The sequence below is a fragment of the Phoca vitulina genome, unplaced genomic scaffold (genome assembly GCF_004348235.1).
Source record: "Phoca vitulina isolate PV1807 unplaced genomic scaffold, GSC_HSeal_1.0 scaffold45, whole genome shotgun sequence".
Lineage (NCBI taxonomy): Eukaryota > Metazoa > Chordata > Mammalia > Carnivora > Phocidae > Phoca > Phoca vitulina.
This window is the reverse complement of record NW_022589748.1, coordinates 13,079,618-13,104,738: the sequence shown is the minus strand read 5'-3', so window position 1 is coordinate 13,104,738 and position 25,121 is coordinate 13,079,618. Positions and strand designations below refer to the sequence as shown.

The 25,121-nt window shown below is 47.6% G+C and overlaps 1 protein-coding gene across 1 annotated transcript in view; it reads left to right on the top strand.

The window, feature by feature from the left end:
• Nucleotides 1–25,121, top strand: part of HS3ST4 (heparan sulfate-glucosamine 3-sulfotransferase 4) — a 419,481-nt gene that overhangs the window by 56,420 nt on the left and 337,940 nt on the right. The window lies entirely within an intron of this gene.

Below are 25,121 nucleotides of genomic sequence, written 5' to 3'. Positions count from 1 at the left end.
AGAGCAAGTTCAAAGTCCCTGGTAAAGGAATGGACTTGGTGTGTTCTAGGAACATAAATGAAACCAGAGTGTCTGAACTAATCCTTGGCAGCTGTACTTAAGGCCTCCCTGAGGAGCCTCCAATCACATAGCCCATCCATCCATGCTCCATTCATCCTTACTTCATCCATCCATATTCCAGCATCCATAATCTATCCATCATACATATGTTTATCCATCCAAAGACTATCCAAGCATCCATCTGTCTATTCATCCATTTGTCCAGCATTTATATATCCATCCATTCATATATCCATTTACTTGTTCAGAAACTATCTATTCACCTATCCACCCATCCCTTCCCCTCCCTCCATCTGTATTCCAGAATTCCTAATCTATCCACCGTACATCTGTTTATTCACCTATCTATTCACCCATCCATCCATCCTTCCATCCATCCACTTATCCATCCATTCATCCTTCCATCCATCCACTTATCCATCCATTCATCCATCCACTTACCCATCCATTCATCCATCTAGTTATCCATCCACCCATCCTCTACGCATCCATCCATACATCCATCCTCCATCCATCCATCCACTTACCCATCCATCCTCCATCCATCCATTCATCCATCCATCCATCCATCCAACAGATTCATGCCTACTCTCTAAGTCCCATTGCTAGTATCACAGTGACAGAGGTAAATAAGACATAATTCTTCTTTTAAGAAGTTTCTCTACTATTGAGATTGACAGAAATTAATGTAAATAATATGAAAAGTGGGTTCACAGTATAGTGTTCAGAGGACTAAAGGAGCCTGAGGGAAGCAGTGATCACCTCTGCCAGGAAAGTCAGGGAAGGCTTCACTTAGGTGGTGACATTCAAGGCATGCCTTGGAGACGGAGTTTTTCCAGGTAGAAGAAGAGGAAAGAGGAAATAGCGTACCTGAAGGCCCAAAGGTGGGAAAACCATGACATACATGGAGGGGGTTTAAGGGTGAATGGAGTTAGATCAGGGCAGTGCTAGGAGGTAAGGGTAACCTTTGTGTTCTAGGTCAAAGGTCATAAAATGGAAGCCACAGGTTGCATTTGACTTGCAGCTCTGCTTTGTTCAGCCTGGACTGAGGTTTTCAAGAATAAGTTCTTTTCCCAGTTTTTAATTAGGAGATCTTACACACAAAAATTCAGATTTCCAGCTTCTATTGGAAACATCAGAAAACTTGGCAACAGTGGGCTCACCTTCCTCCAAGGTAGCAGTGGCCTGGCTGTCTGGTCAAGGCTGCTGTCTTCAGCTGGAGCCCGGGTTCCTGTCCGCCCCAAGCTCGCCCTCCCCAACTCTATCCCCCATACCGGAGCCGAGTATCCGTTTTCTTTTATTACCACTCTTACAACTGTTGCCTGTCTCAGAGCAAAGAGGAAAGTAAAATATTTCCTTTCCTTATGTCTCTGTTAAAAGAAGGAAAACAAAAGCTAGCCTGAGAGGTCTGTTTCATGAAAAGTGAAAGAAAAAGCCTATTTCTTTGGAGACATGAAGAATACTCCGTCCTTTAACATGCAGAGTATGTCAGTGTAGGAAGGATACAATTCTGGGCAGCATTATAGGAAAACACACAGACACACACATGCGGACAGACACACACATGCCCGCTCCTTTCCTTTACGTTACCTGTTTGGCCCTGAAAGACACGCGAGTTCTATAACCCTGACAGCAGGAGACAAGGAATCTTGAAGAATTCGAAGCGGAGGTGTCACCTAGGTATTGTTTGATCAGTGATTTAGTGAAAGCACTCTGGGTACGTGGGGAGGCTTGGTGATGATGATGGTCTCGTGGTGGGGAGGGCGCTGGACAGATCTACAAATAGAAAGGCTCTTAACAATTCTGCAGTCAAGGAAAGATGGGAGTCTGAATTAAAACAGGACGCTGGCCGGGAGGAGTCATGAGCAAGGGCCAGATGGGGATTTAGACAGGACTTAGAAGTGCTCAGCCACGTGACTGCCCCTGTTCTCATCCCACCCCAGAGAAGAGCCCAGGTCTCCAAATTCAGTATTGACCACCAGCCTTCCTGCAGAGACAGAGGCAGCTGTAGCCTCTTGAAACCTACAATATATCCTTGTAGCAAGACTGCTTTGTTGATAAAAATGATCCCTGTGTGAAACAGATGTCACTGGTGCTGGTGCAGAAAGATGGGGAAAGATAAAGAATTATAATGGAGTTGAAAACACTGTTAAAAAAAAAAAAAAAAAAGGACCTAACAGCACAGCACAGAGCAAAGAGGCAAAACTGCTTTGAAGCTACATATCTTCCCTGCACCTGATAGTGAAAGCCTGTGAAACTTCATCCATCATTTAAAGAACTGAAGCAAAATTTGTTAGAGTAGTGCCTTCACTTCTCATCCTGTATGTCTTACCTGTTTTAATAACATCAGGAACAACCTGAGGGCAGGTCCCTAGTCATATGTTTCTCGTGTTATTTTAAGAACCCCTTACCTGTGTTTCTAGTTTCATCAATTTCCCATACGGTCAGGATTGCCATGTAAGATTGAGCAGGTTGTGCACTGCTCAACGCTAGGAGGACGCTGTCTACATAGATCCCAACGTGAGTGGTGCTGTTCGGCCTGCACAACTGTACTTAGTGGACCTATTAGATCACAATAATTCCAGTATTACATTATTTTGACTACTGTAGCTTTGTAGTATGCTTGAAATTGGGAAACATGAGTTCTCCAGCTTCTAGTATAACTTTGTAAAACCTGCGTTCAAATCTCAGTTCTAGCACTTATAGGCTGTGTGACCTTAGGCAAATTATTTAACTACCTTGAACCTTATGTTCCTTATCTTTAAACCAGCTACAGTTGCAATACTAACATTTAGCCTAGACTCTGGAGTCACACTGCTTGTGTTTGAACCTCCCTCTCTGCTACCTCTCGGCTGAGTGACTCTGAGAAAAGTCCGTTAAACTCCTTGTGCCTTCACTTTATCATCTGTAAAGTGGGATAATCATAACATGTAGTACATAAAATTGTCATCAGGATTGAATGAGTTAATATATGTAAAGTGCTTAGAACAGAGCACTGCACGTACTGGGTGTTCAGTAAATGCTAGCCGTTGGTAGGAAGGCTGCTATGTGTTGCATAAACATTGTCAATTGCATTGACGGGAATGAGGGAGTACCAGCTGCAGTCTCAGAAGCAGGAAATTGTCAAGTTTTTCTTTGCCGGAAGAATAGTAGGAGGGTCCTACTCTGTATACAAAGAAATTTATTTTTATAATTTAAAATTTTATTTGGAATTTATTCATTCATTTACTTTTCTATACTTTATTGCTATTTCACGTCTTTTTTTTTTTTTTTATTTCTTAGGCTCCTTTTTTTTTTTTTTTTTTTGAGAGAGAGAACAAGCAGGCAGAGAGGCAGGCAGAGGGAGAGGGAGAAGCAGGCTCCCCGGCGAGCAGGGAGCCCCATGTGGGACTCGATCCCAGGACCCTGGGATCATGACCTGAGCCGAAGGCAGCCGCTTAACCAACTGAGCCACCCAGGCGCCCCTATTAGGCTCCTTTTTTAAAAACAGACTTTTTAAGAGTAATTTGAGGTTCACAGACAAAGTCGACGAAGTACAAAGATTTCCCATATATTCCCTTCCTCACACATGCACAGCCTCCCCCACCAGAGTGGTACATTCGTTACAGCCAATGAACCTACACAGACACGTCATCATCAGCCGAAGTCCAGAGTTTGCATTTGTGTTCCTTCTTGGTGTTGTACGTCCTGTGGGTTGGGACAGATTTATAATGACGTGCATCAAACATAGTCACAGACAGCGTATTTTCACTGCCCTAAAAATCCTCTGCGAAATTCCTAGTCATCCCTCTCTCCAACCCTTGGCAACCACTAACTCTTACTGCCGCCATAGTTTTGCCTTTTCCAGAATGTCATGCAGTAGGAGCTTTTCAAGATTGATTTCTTTCACTTAGCAATATACATTTAAAGTTTCTCCGTGTGGTTTCATGACTTGATAGCTTTTTTTCTTTTCTTTTTTTTTTAAGCACTGACTAATATCCCATTGTCTGGATGGACCACAGTGTATCTCTTTAGCTACAGAAGGACACCTTAGTTGCTTCTAGGTTTTGGCGATTATGAGGGAGGCTGTTACAAACAGCCATGCCCAGGTTTTTGTGTGGACATAAGTTTTCAACTCCTTTGGGTAAATAAATACCAGGGAGCACAGTTGTTGAATCCTATGGCCTGAGTGTGTTCAGTGTTACAAGAAACTGCCAAACCACCTTCCAGAGTGGCTGTGCCATTTTGCGTTCCCATTGGCAACGAATGAGGGGTTTTGTGGCTGTGCATCCTTGCCCGCATTTAGTGTCGTCCCTGTTCCAGATTTTGGCCGTTCTTATCAGTGGGCAGCAGTGAATCTCATTGTTGTTTTAATTTGCATTTCCCTAATGACATAGGATGGGGAGCATCCTTTATAATTTATTTTTGTGTCCACCCAAGACTTTCTGGTCCCATGGAATTCCTCTTTCCCTTTTCCTCTCCCGGGTGCCTCATTTAGGGACACTCTCAAATTCCTAGAACTTTCTGGAACTAAGGTAGAGATGGTCTGGGTGCAGGTGTCTATTCAGGCTGGGCTGCTGGAGAAGCAGAACCACTGAAAGTCAAGGCTTGAAGCTGTCTTGTTCAGTGTTGAGTTTCTAGATCCAATGATGGTGTCTGGAACTTGGTACAATCACAGTAAATGTAATATATATACTCCCGAGTTCGGTCCTTGAATGGAAGTAACTTTTGTCCCTGCAGAGATATGTTACTCTCTGAGGGGCACATGATTCTTGTGTGCTCTCTCTCCTGAGCCCCCAGAATAACTAGCAGCCTCTGTAGTATGTCACAAAAAGATTGTTCTGGCACCCAAGATGGGATAGTAGAGATACATTCCTCCTTGGGTACACGCTTTATTCATCTCCCCCATTTATTTTCACCCCAAAGGGGAGAGAGGAATGGGAAGCTCTGAAAAGAGCCATACCTCCTGCCTATTTCTTACCGGTTGAAACAATGTCTTTGCTCTAATCATTATATTGTTCCAATTCAATGCTGGTATTGGTCTGATCATTGATCCTTCTTTTAGTTATTTCTAATTGGTTACAGATGTTAATCATGGTCTCTGCCTAACAGATTCTGTCTCCTGTCAATACCTGTGATCAAATTGCTATTGTTTTGTAGATTTAACCCATTGTCAGGATCCTTTGACGGCACCCAGACTCATGACTCTTACCTTGTCATTAGGCCAAGCCTGCTGTTCTGAGTCCTTCTTTCGTGTGTGTGTGTGTGTGTGTGTGTGTGTGTGTGTGTTTGTAACTGCCAGGGGTTTCAACAGGGTCTAGACCAGGGGTGCCTGGGGGGCTCAGTCTGTTAAGCATTGACTCTTGATCTCAGCTCAGGTCTTGATCACGGGGTCGAGTTCAAGCCCCATATTGGGCTCCATGCTGGGGGTGGAGCCTACTTAAAAAAAACCAAAAACAGATAAAAACACGTGTCTAGACCACCCATGGGCCTGGCCTTTCTCCCTTACCTGACCTTGAGAATGGATGGTCCATTGGCTGATCTTGATCCCCTACAAGGACATAATGAGCACCTCAGGTGTGTGCTGTCAGTTACCTGCACAGAAGAAAACATGGCCCCTGCCTTGTATGGCTTAGAGTCTAGTTGTGCAGACCAATATTAATGCAGTAACCACATACACGGTGAGGATATGGGCCAGGAGGAGGGAGGGCCAGGGTACTGCCTGAGCTTATGGCAGGGCCATGAGCCTCTACCAGGCCTGCCGTGGAGCTTGGGTTGTGACCAGAAGCAGAGATCCTGAGGCGTGGGTTCAGTGGCTGCAGAGGGGTGGCAGAGCCCTCCTTAGCAGAGGAGATAGCCATGCAGTGAGCGTGCGGGGAGCATGAGGGAGGAGATCCGAGGAGGTAGGGTACAGGCGTTCCCTTCGTTTATGGAAACCCAGGCCAAGGTGCAGAATCTCAGTTGTGTTCCACTGGCCTAACAGTTCTGACCTGCTTATACTATTTAGTGAGTGGTTGCCATGTGCCACACACACATGTATTTATATGTATTAATTTAATCCTCATAGTGGTCCTCTGGGTAGATGTTGTCTTTCTCATTTTATAACCAAAGCAGGTGGGGTTCAGAGAGGTTGAGTGACTGGCCCAGGTAACTGGAAGAGGCAGGATTTGAACCCAGGTCAGCCTGCCTCCAGAGTCTGCACTCATGATCACTATAACTTTTTGGAAGATCCCAGTGAGGGGGTGGGGTGCAGGTGAGTGGAGTGGGCCGGGGAGTTCCATGCCGAGCTGAGGAAGAATGAACACATCTGGTTGACTTTGCGAGAGGCTGTCACTGGAGAACCCTGCTCATGTCAGGAGGACGCTGGGGGCAAGGCATCCACAGGTAATCTGCCAAGGGGTTTAACTCAAGCCACAGGCAGGGAGGAAGTCATGATGGAGATGCCAAACCACACGGGACAGGGCATCCAGACAGTGGGAAGGACTTGAGTCTGTGGGGTCGTGATGCATGTTGGGGACAGGGACAGACTCTCAGGTGTCCAGGAGGCAGGAGGTTGTCTGGAAGCTGGGGAGCTGGTCTCATTTACTTGCTTTTGACCACCTCCTGCATCTTCGCCCTTCTGGTATGCGTGCCATATTCCTCTTCTAAGAAGGCTGCTCTGACCTCAGGCAAGGGCATGCGAAGCCCAGGAGTTCAGGTAGAAAACTTGAGGTGTACAGGAGAAACTTGCTCCAGCCTGTAGGTCCTAAGGCTGTTCTGTTCTTTGCTCAGCTGCTTCTCCAAGATGGAAGGCAGCCCAGGGCGACAGGAAGTGCCACCTGGTGGCTAGCTCCCAGCTTTCCTCCCAGCAGGCTTCAACCCGATTTTGAGAACAGGGTTGGCAAAGGTAAACCCGGCCACGGTCCCCAGGAGGTCTGGAGTAAACATTTTCCCGACCATTCTAGGCACACTTTGGAGTGTCAGAAGATTCATGCATTTACCAAATATTTACCAAGCACTGGGCACTGTGCTGGGTGCTGGGATACGGGCTGGGACAGGACAGATTCTTAAGTCAGATATCAGAAGGATGAGGAGAAGTTGGCCAGCTGAAGAAGTGTGGATGGGGGAGAGCCCTGCAGGGTCACAGGCAGAGGGCAGGAGTCCGTGCAGAGCTCTGTCCGTGAAGGGGGCATTCAGGAGATGGGAGTTCACTGTGCCTGGATCTTAAAAGCAAGTGGTGCGACTGCAGAGGGGGATGAAGAGCATCAGAAAGGAAGGGCTTCACCAGCCCTGGTATGTGAACAGATTGTGTTTTATGTTGAAGGCAGTGATGAGCTGCGGTAGATTTCTAAGCAAGGGAGTGACTTGCTCAGATGGAAATACTGAGAAAAATGGCTCTTGCTGTGGGGTTGGCCAATGGACTGGATGGGGGCAAGAAGGGATTCAGGAAGGGCAGTTAGGACACCAGTATGGCAGTGGCCTGGGTTGAATTAGGGACGCAAAGCAAGGATAGAAGGCAGTGGATGGAGTCCAGGAATAAGGAGGCAGATTCTAAAGGGCTCAGTGAAGGAGAGAGCAGCATCCAGGCTGACTTCTGGGCAGAAGGAGGTCCCAGTCTGTGACTCAGGGAACACAAGGACGAGCAGGTGTTGGGGGAGGTGAGGAGTTCTGTTGGGGACATGTGGTGACACCCAAGGGAGGCGCCCACTAGCAATCAGAGTTGGAGGTCTGGAGCTTAGCGGGTGATGTGGACTGGAGGTGATTTGCAGAGGTGCCGGAGGAAGGGAGGGTAAGAAAGGGCGTGTTCACGGCCAATGAAGAACAGGCATTTCCCTCAGGGTCTTCCTTTGATATTTACAACACAACCCCATTTTACAGATGAGTAAGCAGAGGCACAGAAAGGCTAAGGGTCATATGTGGCTTCATATGCAAGCTGAGATTTAAACCATCCCATGTGTATGTACATGTGTGTGTACATATGCACCTGCGTGTACATGTGTGTGCGCATGCATGTGCACGTATGTGTTTTCCCCAGTCCTGCCATCACGCTTTCCCTGTACCAACCAGTGTTTGGTAATAACCACTGTTGCCTTTGCCAACTTGGCACATACCATTAGCTTCATTCCACGGGCCGTCTAGTGTTGACGGCCCCTAGAATAGGGATGGCTCATTGCTCTTGGAGCTTGGGACTCAAATGAGTGCTAGCTTGACAGGTAGCAGAATAAAGGGAGGGTCATGGAACCACGAGCGGTGATGTTGGATTTCAAAGAAGGTTCTTTTTTGCACCCCGCCACATGGGCAGCCGCCGTGGCCATGAACGTAGATCTTGGTGAAATCACTTTCCCACTAAAGAACAAGAGATCAGGAAATAATTCCGTTCAGCGCTGTGTGTGCATGAACTCGCTGTGGTGTTATTTGAGGTAAGAGCAACCTTGCAAAAGGCTATCTTCTGATCCCATCAGCTGGCTCTTTTACTCAGAAAAAAGCTTAGACATAAAAGAAGAGAAATAGCTTGAGGGGAAGAGATGGAAGACGGGGGAAGAAATAAATAGCCAGGACTGGTGGTGTAGAGCCGTGTTTTTGAGTTCTCTTGGCTGTCGGAGCATGGCACAGCAGAGTCCGTGGGAAGCATTTCGTGAGAAAGCAGGCGAGTGAGGCCACAGCCACTGGGCTTTCAGAGGCCGTAACCTTATTAAAAGTTAGGTTTTGATCCTTGGAAGCAGACTTTTTTGTGTGTGTGAAAAGGAAACAAATCCTGGCGTGAAATTCTGTTCCACTGAATTTATTCTGAAAGATGTTCCTGTTCAGTGGGCCAAGGCGTTAGGAAAATCCAGAGTTGCTGCTAAGAAGCCAGTTCTAAGGGATTTGGATTGTCAAGACCCAGTCCTAAGGAGCTGGTTGCCGCTTGCCGTTGTTTGAGCTGAGCCGGGGCTGAAATAAAGGCTGGTTCTCTGAACACCCCTGAAATAAAGGCCAAGTCAGAGGGGGCTCGAAGCTGGGATGAGAGCATATGAGCCAGACTCTAAATCAGATTCAAAAACCAGATGGGTAGTCATTGCTTTGAGCAGAGAGATTTAATGGGTGTTGATTCTGCCCTTCTGTGAGTAGGACTCAGGACTGGAACACATTCTCGGCTAAAGGGCTGTGACAATCTTCATGTCCCTTTTAGGCTCTGCATGGGCTTCCGGCTTCTCCGCATGTCTCTGAATTTGCTCGGACTTGTCCAGAGGGCTCACCTTCACTGACTTAACTAAGCACCATCGCCCCCTAGTGGACAGAGCCCTCCATAGCAAGCCTCGTGGTAATTGTTGACCAACCTATGGATGTACCTTCTTTGAGTCAAATGCCCGGGTCTAGCCCAATCAGTGGCCAACTCAGACAAAGCTATGGTACTTTGCCAAGTGGACCGTGTGGGGCAGGGGAGCTGGAAGTGGCTGGGCAAGAGCTGACTTGCCCAGTGCACACTCCCAGTTGCTGACTTTGTCCAGTGCTGACTTGCCCAGTGCACATTCCCATTTGCGGGAGAGGGTTTGGCTCCAGGCTGAGTTACCAGACTGGTGAACAGTTGGAGTGTTAATCAGCCATTGTGTTAGCAAGTGAGACCAAGAAGAGCATGTAGATTGAGTAGAAAGTCAAGAATCTCAAGAGTGATGCAAAGACCTTCCCAGCCTCATCTAGTCTCTTCTGTCAGGGGTGTGGGAGTATCTCAGGCCTCAGGTCAAAGGGCAAGGTTCAAAAATAGGCACTCCCACTTAATAACTGTGTGGTTTGGGGAAGCTTGGTTAGCCAGCCAGTGCCTCAGTCTCCCGTACTGTGAGCTGGGCAAACAGCAGTGATGGCTTTTAAGGTTTGTGAGGATAAGTTCAGACCCTAACTCATAGCCTCCTGGCACCCAGGATGCACATAATGACACTGGCCTTCTCATAGAGAAATAAAAGGCCCTTTCAGTGCTGAATGGACTGTAAAAAGAATGTGTCCACCGAGGGACAAGTGAGTGGGATCTAACATGTGTGAAGATTTTAGTGATTGTAGCCAGAAGAGTTCGGCAGACCGGCCACACTTTCTACGTCAGGATCCAGAGAGGAGAGCTCTGGATGGTGTTAGTGGTGAAAATTGTCTGTCTCTTCTGCTTACTCACTCATTTATCGATCCCTTTATTTTATCTATTCATCCGTCCATCATCCATTTATCATCCCATCTGTCAGTCATCTATGTACGCGCATGGCATTTTGTAATCCAGAAACATATACCAAATGCCTATGTGCCCGGCACTGGGGATCCAAGGGTGAAGGCAAAAGACACCCTGACTTTTCACAGAGCTTGCCTTTGGGGTGTGGGGGGTGTGACAGATGGTACTTAAAAGCAAAGTCATTGCAGATGGTGATACTCTAACGAGCTTCCACACACCTTGCCCATTTTCTCCTCACAGCACCCCTGTGAGGTAAGAGAGTCTCATCATCCCATTTGAAAGATGAGGCAAGTAAGACTGTGGGAGAGCAGCTGATTAACACTCTAGCCATTAACCATGCTGTAGCCCTGCTTGGAGCCGAGCCCTCTCCTTGAAATGGCACCAGGTGGACACAAGCCAGTCGGGGCAGAGCCTCCTGACTCCAGATCCTGCATTCCTTTTGACTTCCCCATACTGGAACTTACTGAGGGAAGGAAGAAATATGAGCTGACAGGAATAAAAAAAAAAGGTTTTCAAAATAAGAGTTTGTAAATCAACCTCAAGAAGGTCCATGAATTGCAAGGGGGAAGAAATAGCTCACTCAGTTACTTTTATTTTTATTTCTGGTTAAATTCCCATAGCACACTTTTGTCTGAGTGGTTCGGGATACATTAACTTCTCTGATTGCGAGGCAAATCCTTACCCTTATGGATAAAGCAATGCCATAGTCATCTTCATGGTCTTACTCCACAAAGTCTCCTTGCCCTTGGAGTTTCACGCTGGCCCCAGCGTTCTTGCCATTTCTTCTCCCTCTTTTTGTGTGTGTTCGTCCAAGGGCTGCAAGGCACATGCCCGAGGCTGGGGGGGGGACCAGACGGGTGTCAAGATGAGTGAAGGGGGCCCGCTGGGAATGTGCCTCCTCCAGGGGGTGGCCGTGACTTCCCTCCATCCCATTACGGGGGTGGGGGTGGGGTGTTTGAGGGCACCGGGTATGGTCAGTGCGTCTCATTCCAGAGAAACACAGATCTAGTTTTTGTGCATCATGGCTTGAATTTTCAGTCTTCATTCAGTTGCCACAAAATGAAACAAAACCCGGAGTGTGGGCCAAACCAAATGCACCTGCAGGCCAGGCCATTTGGACCATAGGTTGAGAGTTCTTGAGGTCTGGCTTCCGACGTGCTGGTCACGGGACAGTGATGGCTATTATCCTCTCTCTGACCATGCACCCAGTACTTGGCAATGCCTGGCACACTGCCGATGCTGACTAAATATTTCTCAGTGGCAGCAGGTACTCAGGTTAAGTCATGGGCTCAGGGTTATGCTGATAAGCGATGAAGCTCCCGCTCAGACTCACATTGGCTGATTCTTGCTGTGTGCTTGCAGATTGGTTCATTCCCCATCTGCTGGGTCCCTGGCACTGCACTCAGCAGGGGGACCCTTAGTGGGGTTCAGATCTGTGTGGTGGTGGAGCTCACTGTGGAGAAGAGAAATGTAAAGTCTGGGGGGACCAGCAGGATGCACAACTAGGTTTTTGAGGCCGTGCTTTCTCTAATAATACCCCACATTGGTGGCTTTCCTGTCTGTCTTTTTTTTGCCCGAGCACGTCGAAGTCAACGTAGTTGACATCATGCAATATCTGTAGTTTTTCACAGCTCATACCCTTCTAATGTCATTTATTTTCTCTTTTAAATCGGCACAGCTCTGCTGTTTGCTTGCAAAGGGAGTGTGTCTCCTGGGGGAAGGCAGTCTGATCCCTCTCTCTCTTGTTTTTCCAACAAACACCGGGATCAGAAGACCGGCTCCTGGGTGATAGGAATTCAAGGCAGGAGGTCCCTCCAGGTGGGAGCGGCCCAGGAGCTGAGAAGCCAGGATTTGCTTGGACCTGCCAGTGCTGCTAGGGAGCTACCTGTGGTACTCGAAGCTGTAAGGCCTGAATGGTTCCCTGTGTCTTACGTTGCAAAAGTTGGCTGGGAAGGGCCACCCATGCCTTGCTCTTCCTAGCGGAGCGAACGGATGGGTTGATATCACAGATCAGGTTTTATTTGTTTGGCCTAGAGCCTTCTAAGACAATTTGGAATCAGTGGCTAGTATTTTAAAATTGGGAGATTTCACATAAAAATCTGGGTTTCTTGCTTCTTAAAAAAATCAGAACATGGATCCACACTGGGGCCACATGCCTACCCAGCGCCACACCACAGGCGCCGAGTGGTGGCGTCCTTGTACACGGGGAGGTAGGGTTCTCAAATATGCCACAGCCCCTGCCTTGCCCAGCCGTTAACTTATGACCTGCTTCACTTACTGATGCGCATTCCCTGGCTCCCACCGGCATTTGGGTTTGTGATCCCAGGTTCACATCCGTGTTGGATTGGAACACGGAAGGGGCATTCGTACTCAGCGGCATCTGTGTGGGTGGGCAGCAAGAATCCGCGTGCTAGCTCTCTCCAGGCGGGAGGGGACTGCCAGGAGCCAGTTCGGTCCTGCTGGGAATCTTCTGAGTCCCGGACGCATTTCCTTACTGTGCCTGGTGTAAGGTGAGTGCATGTCTCTGTGTGCATGCACGCCTGCATCTGAAGTCTGATCTTTCCCCTTCCAAGGCAGTCTCTCTGCGGTCCCGCTCCCGACCTTGGGAAGCGCCCCCTTGCTGACTGCTGCAGAAGCCACCAGGCACCTGCACTCTGAGCCCATCGGTGGCTGGTGATCTTGGCATTCCACCCACTGTGCGCCCCTTATGGTCGTTTTCCGTTGGCGATGCTCTGCAATCTCTAGCAGTCTCCTTGAGATGCACGTGTTCAGCAGGTGCATCTCTCAAAGCTTTATCCCTCTGTTCTGCCACCGCTGCCCTCCCTGGAAAGGATTTGGAAAGGAAACCTTGACTTTCAGATTGATTTTTAAATAAGCACATACATAGCCATTGGTGCTTGAGGTGCAGGCTGGGTTATAGTCTTCCAACAAGCAGAGTCTTCTAATGCTCTCCACTCCTAGAGAGTAAAAGGGGCCATCTGTGGGCAATTCCTCACCAGCCTGGGGCCAAATCTGACAACAGCTTGAAGTGGGAGAAGGCACAGTGCGGGCAGCTGGGGAGCTCTTTCTCCCCATTCTTCCCACAGACATCCTTGCCCTGCCCCCACCTCTCCCTTCTAGTTTCATTGCCATGTTTTTGGTGGTCACTCCAAGGGTTTTGGTCCCACTTCTAAGTGCAAAATGCAGATAAGGAAGTCTCGTTTGGTTGCTAACCCAGTGGAGCGTTCAGTGAGGAAGGTGGACAGAATGTTTACAATTGGAACGGAACTTAGAAGTTCCAAGACTCATAGCTGCCTCCCACCCGGTGAATATTTTTCTCTGCTTTTGCTAGGGATGTCTAGAATCTAAAATGCTTTTGCCAAGAGAGGAATGGAAGCCCTCCCTCCTCCACCAGGGCTTCCTGGAGTGTGAGGAAGAAAGCATATTCTTCTTTTACTCAAGTACTAATGACCTTGAAGATAATAAATAGCCAATGTTATTGACCACTCCCTACCTGCCATCCCTACCCATGGTGTTGGGTGCTTATTTAACTGTCTCATCTGATCCTCACAACAACCTTGGGTGGTTGGTTCTGTTATCATCCCCAGTTTACAGATTGAGACTCTAATGCACAGAGAGGTTAAGTAACCTGTCTCAGGCCACACAGCAAGGAAAGGGGGGTGGGTGCCAGGATTTGGGCTTAGCTCATTCTGTAAGTGGAATACTCTCTCCTCTGCAGCCTAGATCCATACATTTCATCTGGGTACATGCTCCCTGATAATTTTCTCTCTGCCAATTAAAGCATCAATGGAGGCTGAATGTTGCAGTTTATGTGGAACAGTTAGTTTGTAGGAATTCCTATCAGCCCGGACATAATAGTAACAATGAAAGCGAATATTTAATCAGTGCTTAGGATGTGTCAGGGACTGGGCTAAGTGCTTTAAATGCATTTTCACTTTGTGCCCTCACAGTGACTCTCAGAGGTGGGTACAGACGTGACAGACCACAGTCCTGCCTCCAGGATTTGAACCAGGATTGACACAGTTAGAATTGAACCTGCCCAGCTTGTCTGTAGAACCCGCCATCCACCTACCACTTTGAAACTGCGTCTTCTGCCATTTCCTCTCTGTTGCCCTGTCTGCTGCAGCCACAGGGTGGCGCCTTTTTGTTGGTGTAACATGTGAAATGATTTCCTACCTCAGGACCTTTGCACAGCCTCTTCTGTTTGCTTGCTGCACCTTTCTTCCTCTTCCCCCTTTGGCAAACCATACTTTAACACCCTGTTCAGGTGTCACCCAGAGAGCTTTCCTCATCTTCTGTGAAAACCAGTTGCTTCTTCCTCCCTCCTCCCAGTGAAGTGTCTTCAGATTCCCTTACTGCCCTCCTTACACTGAGTTGTCATAATTTGTATACCCCACGTAAATTCTTTGGAGCAGAAATTATGAGGTGTGTCTCTCCCTAGAATAAGCAGTTTGTGTTTATCACCATCTCCCCAGGACCTGCTATGTTCTAGTGCCTGGAACATAGCAGGTGCTCAGGTGCGCTCAGTAAACAGTTGATGAGTGAGTGAGGGGGTCTCTCTGGTGCCTCGCCTGGGGGACAGTTGGGGTCACACTGAGTGTGTGCAATAGGAGCTTGTATTTCTGTATTAGGGCTTTCCAGAGAAGCAGAACCTATAGGATATATAGAGATACATACAAGGGGAGATGTACTATAGAAACTGGGTTACGTGATTATGAAAGCCGAGAAGTCCCATAATCTGCCATCTGCAAGTTGGAGAACCAAGAAAGCAGGTGGTATCATTCAGTCCCAGTCTGAAGGCCTGACAGCTGGGGGCTCTGATATCCAAGGACCGGAGGAGATGGATGTCCCAGCTCAAAAAGAGAGAATTCTCCCTTCCTCCATCTTTTTGTTCTTTTGGGGCCCTCAGCTGACTGGGTGATGCCCGTCCACTTTGGCAAGGGTGGATCTTCTTCCCTCGGTGTACTGATTCCATCTGTTTCAGAAACACCCTCCCGGACACACCCAGAAACCATGTTCGAGCAGCTGTCTGGGGCTCCCGTTGCCCAGTCACTTAAAGTTAACCATGGCCATGCTCAGTACATTTCTCGTTGAGGGCTTCTGCCATTCTTCCCCCACCCCCACCTCTCTATTTTCTTTGGGCTTTAAACAGCATTTAGTGGAAGATGGGATGGTGTTCATAGCCCCTGGGGTTGGTGAGCTTTTTCTGTAAAGGGACAGATAAGAAGTATTCTAGGCTTTTTGAGTCCTGTGGTCTCTGTCAACAACTTCTCAGCTCTGCACTGAGGCATGAAATAAAACTTTGTTTACAAAACATGGCAGCCAGCTGGATGTGGCGGGCAGGCTCTAGCTTGCCAACTCCAGTTCTAGAGTATTCCTGTCCTGACAAATATCAGTAGATGGTAATTGGGCTCCTTAAACTGGGCTTCGAAGAAAGGGTTATCTGTTGGTGGTCATGCAGAGCATGACTCTGAGCGTATTACTGCTAACCCTTCGGCATCATCTTACCAGAAAGTTCTCATGGAAAAAGGCCTATGGTTTGGGGTCAACCATTAGAGTTTGATTTCCACATTGGAGCTGTATGATCCTGGGTGAGTTCCTGAGCCTTCCCGGTCTTCAGTTTTGTCATCTGCAACACTTAGATCATAATACTTACCTTGCTGGGTTTTAATGGGCTGAAAAGAGTTTGTGTGTTTGACAAGCACATAATAAGGATTGAGCAAATATTAGTTATTTGTTATCTTGCAGGCTGTTCTCCAAAATCTTCACCTTTCCACCGAAACACAGAAATGCAAAGTGTAAAAGCCAGTGCCCCCCGGGGAAGGCCCATCGTCTTTAGAATTCTAGAAAGAGTCTTTTGAAAAGTGAGAGACATTTAAGTCTGAGGAATTCATCGTTTCTTACTGTCTCACCATTCTCTTTGAGAGAGAGTGAGAAAAATTTGACATTTTGTTTTCGCACCTGTAATGTTAAGTCTAATGCGAGCCGGGAAAGCAAAGGTGCCCGTGACGTCAGGGGACGGGGAAATGGCAGTTGCTGGGTAAGCGTTTGGCAGACCAAGGGCAGAGATGCCATGTTCCACTCTGCAAGGCAGGTAGATTTGATACCCACAGGAAATCGAAGGGACTCGTGAACGTTGTGTGACCGGGAGAAGTAAATATTGAGACTGTCCATTAGGAAAATGAAGACGTTGGATCAGACCACCAAATATATCCACACACACCACCAACCATAAGCGTATGTGTTCCACAACCACTCACGGATCTTGTAGGGCAACTAAATGTCACAAAGCTGTCGGCTTCCTCATCTGCCCACACTTCCCAGTTCTGATCCCAGACGGGATCTTCGCAAGCTTCGCAAATGTCCCTGTGTGGTCCAGGCTGACGTCCATGCTCCGCAGCTCTAACATCTTCATGTTTTTACCACTGAGCTTTGGCCGTCTTTTATATCTCATCACTGGGGAGGGACTCTGCCATGACCTGACCCCTCCCCAAGGCCGATGGAAATGCCCCTTTCCACCCAGCTCCACAGCATCTTGTTCCTAGTGCCACGGAACACTTTTAACATGGGATTTACTGTCGTTGTGAATTTTCCTCCTTAATATTAAAAGATCTTTAAAGACGGGGCCATGTCTTACTGATCTTTTCAGCTCTAGTACCTACAGTGGGAGTGGGCACTTAAGAGAGTCTTGATCAATGTCGCTGAATTTGAAAATAGGAGATTATTTGTAAGTGTAGAGTTATTTGGAGATATTTGAAAATATCTTGAAATGCTGGCTGTCTGAAGAAAAAGGATTTTGTGTTGACTTCCACGTTGAGTGGCCCGTCCTTTTAAAGCAGACTTGCTGAACTCTTGGTGAATCTTGGGGTATCTTGGTGATTAGAACATCATCCAGAGACTGGTTATGATTGGCTTTATTGAAGGCCACACTGTCATCCTAAATGTCAGTCTTTTTTTTTTTTAAAGATCTATTTATTTATTATTTTATATATAGAGAGAGTGCTTGGAGAGGGGCAGAGGCAGAGGGAGAAGTCTCAAGCAGGCTCCCTGCGAGCAGGTAGCCCGACACGGGCTCCATCTCACAGCCCTGAGCCGAAATCAAGAGATGCTTAACAGACTGAGCCACCCAGGTGCTCTCCCCCCACCCCCCGCCAATGTCAGTCTTAATAGGGCTTTCCTGGGGGAGTCCCAGGGAATGGATCTGCCCTTCAAGAAACACCCTGGGATCTGAAGGTCTGGACACTGGGAATAGTCTGTGGCTATGTGGGTAGATAAGTAAGAGGTTTGATTCAGGAGGATCGGCAGGCAGGGTGAGTGGGGTAAATGAGGCACTTTATGGGAAGTGATTATGTGTAGTAAATGTGCGTTTTGAGATTAAGTAGCCACAGCGAGAGCTCTTGGGGTGGCTTGTCCATTGGGGATTTCGCAAACATCTACTGGCTGCTTACTGGGTGCCAGGCACTCTCTTAACTGGTTTGAGACCTTCTGAGATAACCACTGCCAATATTGTTGTCTCACCACTGCAAAAACCAAGGTTCAAAAGATGAAGCCCCTGTCCCAGCATAGAGTTGGGGCAGCGAGACGGTCTCTTCCTTTGCTGGGGAAGTAGTGGTTTAGACCCCTGAGTTCTAAAGCCAGATTGCCTGCGTTTCCATTCGGGCTCTGTGGTTTCTGAGCTGTGTGGCCTTGGACAAATTGCTCAACCTCTCTGTGCCTCCGTGTCCTCATTTGTAGCGGGAGGATACTAATAGCTCCCACCTCATGGTGAGGATGAAATGATGTAACGCATATAAAGTGCCAGGAGTGGCATGTGACGTCCAGCAGACGCCGCACAAGTCGGACTCCCCCCCACCCCCACCCCACAGTACCTGCCTGATTTGTTTGCTGCATACTTTTGCATTAATCTTCTTGATGGGCCGGTTGGCTGACAGTCGTGTCTGTTTGCATATTGCAATGTACATTTCACCTGCTGTCCCTTTTTCAGGCAGCCCCGAATTTCCAGGGACATGGAGACCTTGCTCGCGTGATGCCCCTGCTCGCTTATAGCTCCGAGTCGGGTGACTATTATTTTTCCTCTGCAAGACGATGCATCCCAGGGTTTCTCTTTGAGCATTGACTAAAGAAGATGTTATTTATGCGGAGGCCTTAGTGGCTGAACGGCTGTCGTACCCACCACGTTTATGTGTGGTGTGCAGACTGGCAGATTGATCCATCAAGGGTTCCAGAAGCCGAATTGCATCTCATTCTGTTGCTCTGTGAGGACCTTGGCCGGGCTGTCTGTTTGATGTGCCGGAGGATGGTTTCGCTCAGGGCCCCAAGCTCACGGGACATCAATACTGAGGATTCTAGAGAATGGATCTGAACAATGAGTGTTGCTGGCATGTGTCTGCAGCATGAGCAACTGTTGCCTGACTCTTGCCCTCCCATAATAGAAGGCGGCACATGACTGCAGAATGTTCCGTGGCTGAAGGGACATGGATTCTGTGATTAAAAACACCAGGGCTCCTTATAGGGTTTGGTGGGAAAAGCCCTTCCCACTCCCATCCAACCGTATCTGCCTGCTTGCGGACCTCCTCTGGCCATCCACTAGGTCCAGAATCCTTAGCTTGACACAATTTCAGGCACCCCATCTCCAGCTGTGAGCAAAAAGCCACCCTTCTCCCCCACATGCACCCCAGAGTTACTTTCTGCTGAACTTCTTTTTTTTTTTTTTTTTTAAGATTTTATTTATTTATTTGACAGAGAGAGACACAGTGAGAGAGCGGACACAAGCAGGGGGAGTGGGAGAGGGAGAGAAGCAGGCTTCCTGCCGAGCAGGGAGCCCGATGGGGGCTCGATCCCAGGACCCCGGGATCATGACCTGAGCTGAAGGCAGACGCTTAACGACTGAGCCACCCAGGCACCCCATCTGCTGAATTTCTTGACTGGTCTTCAGATAGTTTATATTCTTCCTCCTCCTCTCCGGTGGCAAACTCCTACTTATCCTTCAAAACCCAGCCCTGGGGCGCCTGGGTGGCTCAGTCGTTAAGCGTCCGCCTTCGGCTCAGGTCGTGACCCCAGTGTCCTGGGATCGAGCCCCGCATCGGGCTCCCTGCTCTGTGGGAAGCCTGCTTCTCCCTCTCCCACTCCCCCTGCTTGTGTTCCCTCTCTCGCTGTGTCTCTCTGTCAAATAAATCAATAAAATCTTTAAAAAAAACCCAGCCCTGATAATGCCTCCTCTGCAGAAGCCTTCTGCAAGGCACCGATGCCAGATCACTTGCCTCTCTCCTGTCCTCATCTTGAATATGATAAGGAATCTACTTCCTTTTTGTTGTGTCTCTCCACCAGGCCATAGGCAGAGGCCATTTATCTCTGACTGCCTGGCATCGTCCTAGTATGGATTATAGGAATAAAACATGAGTTCGAAGTCCTGGGTTTGAAAGAGTCCAGTTGCCGCAGGGCCATGCCTACTGGGTGAGTCTCATCTAGGGTCCGGCACGATACCCTGTCAACAAAGTTAGCCCCCTCCTCCCAGTCCAGAGGTCTGGCCTTCAGTTGACTTGCAACCATGGTGCTGATGTCCACTTCTCTGCTAGGCCCCGGCCTGCTGCTTCTGTTTGGGGTTCCTGGATACCACACTGCAAGGACACGGGGCCAGAGACAGGCTCTCGGTCCTCAGATGCTTGGCTGAGTTTTACTGGCTGTGATTGTGCCCACAGGAGAAAAAATGATCAGGGACTTTGCTCAGGATGTTCTCTGTTGTGCACATCGCAGTACGTTCCCTTTGGTCTCTGGTTCTCGCCCACGTGTTCTTCACCTTTTTGCTAGCGCCACCTTCCTCTTATGGTCATGAGAATGCTTCAGCCCTCAAATCTCTCCTTCTGTATCATCCCTAAGTCTCTACGCATCTCAGGGACTGAGTCATGTTTATCTAGTTCTGCCGTTTCAATGCATGCTCTTTTTAGCAACAAAATACACGCATGTTCTCACGGCAAGGTGCATTTTCCCATGGGTACGGCTTAGCTGATACTTTATCCTTATTTTAACACCTGTCCCTCCTGATCAGTGCCGTCCCACACCCCTTCCTTTTGTGCTTTCTCTCTGAAAAGTCTGAGGCATCTCCAGTGAGCCCCGGAAATGTGGGTAGGGGTTCTCTGCTGACTCACGCACGTTAGTCACTGCATAGTGGTGAGTGAACTCATGTTGCAGACAACACAACTGTAGGATGAACAGAATTTTCTCTCCCCCACCTTATCTGTTCTGTTTTTCTAATCTGTTTTGCCTGAAACCTGCCAGTACCCTTCACACCGCGGTAGCTTTGCCAGGAATCCCTAATCACTTAATTTTTTTTCTAGAAAATATTTATTGTTTGCCTTCTTTGTGTCAGGCACAGCTTTAGGCATTGTGGGTACCACAGAAAGCATAACAATCTATAGCTTATCCATTAAACACCTAAATAAATGAAGTACTATGATCAAAGATGAGAATACTCTGGAGGAAATTGTGGGCCCAAGAATAAGCCTTGTAGATACTTGGGGGAGGAGCGTTCCAGGAAGAGGAAACAGCAGGTGCAAAAGCCCTGAGGTGGAAATGTGCCTCATGGGTTTGAGGAACCTAAGGGAGGTACAGATCAAGTAGGAAATGGAAGATCATTGTAAAGACTCTGGCTTTTATTCTGAGAGAAGTGGGAAGACATTGGAGAAGAATGATTGACTTTATGTCCTAATAGCATTGCTTGCTCCTGTGTTGGAACACATTGTATAGGCCAAGGGTGGAACCAGAGAGATCAGATAGAGGGGTTATGGAGGATTGGACAGGGGTATTCCAAGTTCATGAAGACACCCTTCTCCCCATCACCAATTTGTCATTCATTCTCTTTCTCCTGTGGCATCCAGGGCAGGGAGTATCATCCTTTGGTACCTCTTCCCCAGACTTTCTTCCTCTGCATTCATCGTATTTTGTGTAAACTCCCATAGTAGTGACATCACATGTGAAATAATCACTGATGTGGTTTTTTTCTCCCCCCCTTGTTCTTGCTTTACTTACTTTGGAAATCCTTGGGGGTTTATTCATTCGGGAAATCCCAGGGACTAGCACAGTGCCTGGGACCTGGTAGGCAGGTTTGGAGGGCAGGACACACATTGCAAAGCTACCTAATGGAAACATGAACACACATATTCACCATTTCTTCACATGGTAGAGAAGAGCCCATACAACTTTCTCCCTGTGCACTTGGCTACCTGCCGTTTGGCCGTGTCAGCTGAACAATTTTATGTTCTCCAAAGAAGAACCCCGAAGGGATGTGAAGGATATAAGAAGGGGCTGATTTTATTTTACTTTTAAATTTTATTTATTTATTTTGAAAAAAGTTTTATTTATTTATTTTGAGATTGTGCACGTGTGTGCAAGTGAGCAGGGTGGGGAGATACAGAGGGGGAGAGAATCTCAAGCAGACCCCATGCTGAGTGTGGAGCCCGACACGGGGCTCAATCTCATGACCCTGAGATCATGACCTGAACTGAAATCAAGAGTCAGAAGCTTGACTGACTCAGCCACCAAGGCACCCAAGAAGGGACTGATTTTAATTGGGCTTAAGTCCTGTGTTTTATATTTCTGCATTGCATCCTCACACAACCTCAAGAAGTATCCGTTTTACAGCTGAAGTAGCTGTGGTTCCAAGGGGTTAAGTCACCCCACTGGCAAATGGTGGAGCAGAGAATCCAGCCCAGGTCTGTGGGCTTTGAAGTTTAAGTGCCTTCAAAGGTAGGTAGGTTAAGTGCCTACCCAAAGGTAGGCTGTTCCACTGAACCGTCAGGAAACAACACATCATTCCTGATTATCTTAATATAATAAAACCTAGCCAAGAAGGCTGCACCCATTACTCCCAGTCTTAATCAAACTGTCCACCAAGGGATGGATGAGTCCTCTGAGTAACTTTGGTTTCTTAGAAAATAATTACCTTTTTTGGTTCACTTTCTTTTTTTTTTTTTTTTTTTAAGATTTTTTTTATTTGCGAGAGAGAGAATGAGAGACAGAGAGCATGAGAGGGAGGAGGGTCAGGGGGAGAAGCAGACTCCCTGCTGAGCAGGGAGCCCGATGTGGGACTCGATCCCGGGACTCCAGGATCATGACCTGAGCCGAAGGCAGTCGCTTAACCAACTGAGCCACCCAGGCGCCCTTTGGTTCACTTTCTGCGTTCTCTGCTTTAGAGGTTTCACATGTATAGAGATAATGCAACATAAAATTATATAATATATAATATAAATATATGACATAGTTAAGTGTATATTAAAACATATAAATATATAAAATATAAATATATATGTTACATTGTAATGCATATATATAAAATCACCCAGAAGATACATAGAGAAACCTACATGTCCATTGTGGGGGGAGTTAAGAAATGAGTAACACCCAAAAGAAATCATGTCAACCTCCAATATGCCAATATGGTATGATTTCCTAGGTATATTTTAAGGGGAAACAGCTAAAATGCAGCATGCTGTGTACGATACATTTCCATTCGCATAGAAAGAGATTTATACGGACGCACACTTGCCTGTGCTTAGGATAGTCTTGGAGGAGGGGTGAGAATTTGGAAAGTGTTTGATTCTTAGGTGGGATCTATATATCTATATATCTATATATACACCTATTGCTTGTTTCTCCGGAAAACCCTGCCTAATACTGAGGTGATTGGCCTCATGGTCCTGCCCCTGATGCATCACCTTCTCTGTAGGAATGCAACACACTGGCTGGCCTAGGCTGAAGTTATATGTTTACTCCCCAATAGAGTTAGATCCCCCAACTGACCTTGGTCCTGAGGTTGGGAGAGGGATGGGGCACCAAGCCCAAATCAGGGTGTTACAGGAAGTAAAATAGTGGAGGCTGGAAAAAACCAAAACAGGACAGAGAACAGAAGTTCATCATTGTGGCTATTGTTACCTCCTTTTGCAAATGGATTATCAGGCTCAGAGAGGTTAAGTGGCTTGGTCAAAGTCACACAGGAAGTTGGTGATTAAGCCCTAAGTGGGCCTGATCTCAAAGTCTGTATTCTTGCCTCTTATCATTCATTGCATTCATTCATTCATTCATTCATTCATTCATTGACTTATTTATTTTGCCAACCAGCCAACCAGCCTACATTAAACTGGTGTTTACTAGTTGCTCACTATTGACGCGTGTGGACCGTGCCAGGCCCCGAGCAACCTAAACCATCCGACCTTAAATATGACCCTCACATGAGGAAAAAAAAAACTTCCTGTGCTGCAGACCACGTTTCAGATACCCTGAACAAAATCCACTTCTCTTGAGCTTCTCAGAGCAGGCACATTTAAGTCCAGAGTGGTCTTCAGAGATGAATACCCACGCTTTTTCCACCCAGCCGACTCATTTTCGATGCGCTACATGAAGTCAGGCAGAGAAACAGGCGGGTCCAACCAGTAACGGTGGCCACACCCCCCGGTGCCGTTTGCAGGAGGGCAGCGTTCCTGATGGGTCTGAGGAAGATGTACAGCGCCCAGGTGCCCGAGCTGGCCTGGCATCTCGGCGAGCCGCGGATCGACGGTGCTCGTGTCTCCAGAGGAGGAGTCCATTTCCGCGGCTTTCACCCCGAGATCCCTGGGTTGCTTTTTGCTCCGTTTCTTCTGAACATATAAATATATAAAATATGTCTTATAGGACCGTGTCCTAGGAGGCAGGCGTGCGCACGGGCGCGAACAGTTGTTTCGTGGATTTGTTGTTTACTCTCTCCTTGATTCACTTTCCTGGCTGCCCTGTGAATGAGTTCCTCCGTGAGAACAGTCCCTGGCCTTGCTGCTCCTAGAAAGTACCATGTTCGCTGCTTTGCTGCTGCTTCTGCCCGATGTGCCCCCCTCCCTGGTATTCTAGATCAGCCCACGTCCTGCCCTTTCCGCATGGCCAGGCTGTCATCATCTTCATCACGGGCCCTTTTGACGTTCAAGTAGCACTCTACAGTTTATAAAGTACTTTAAGGCAGGCTGTCCATCACGCTGGTTCAGAACACGGTCTTTGGAGCCAAACTGTCCAGGTTCAGATCCCAGGTTTGTCTTCACCGGCTGGATAATCTTGGGCCCCCTACGGTGGGCCATCACAGTGAGCTCTGATGGAGAGCAGTTTGAAAAAATCCATGTGAATCACAATGTAAGCCCTAAATAAATGACCGTTAACTGTTCTTATCGTATTACTTCAGTCATCTCAAAAGAAGGAGAAGCAAAGAATTAGCATCGTGGCTTGATGACCCAGCTCTGCTGACTCATGTGACCACCAGCTCACATGACCTTGGGTGAGTCATCTGTAAAATGGGGATGGTAACAGTGTAAAATGGGGATGGTAACAGGCACCAACGTCATGGTGCTGTTGGGAAGGTTAAATAGGATGTTGGCCTGGAAAGTGATAAGCATGGCGCCTGGCCCTTGGCGAATGCCCAGTGGACACAATCATTTGTAACAATTACCCTGTACCTTGAAACATTCAACCACTATGTTGAAAGAGCATGATTTGTCTGATGTAATCCTAAAGTAATTTTTGTCTTCTGTTATCTCTTTAGATTTAGTCAGTGGGCCTGGTTCTGTTGCTGCCTCTGGATGAGAATCGTAGAAGGCCCTACTAACCTTCTGATAACCTATTCAGTAATAGAAGGTCTTTCAGGGACACCTGGGTGGCTCAGTTGGTTAAGCGACTGCCTTCGGCTCAGTTCATGATCCCGGGGTCCTGGGATCGAGTCCCACGTCGGGCTCCCTGCTCGGTGGGGAGCCTGCTTCTCCCTCTCCCATTCCCCTGCTTGTGGTCTCTTTCTCTGTCAAATAAATAAATAAAATCTTTTTTTTTTTTTTTTTTTTTAAAGATTTTATTTATTTATTCATGAGAGAGAGAGAGGCAGAGAGAGAAGCAGGCTCCCAAGGAGCAGGGA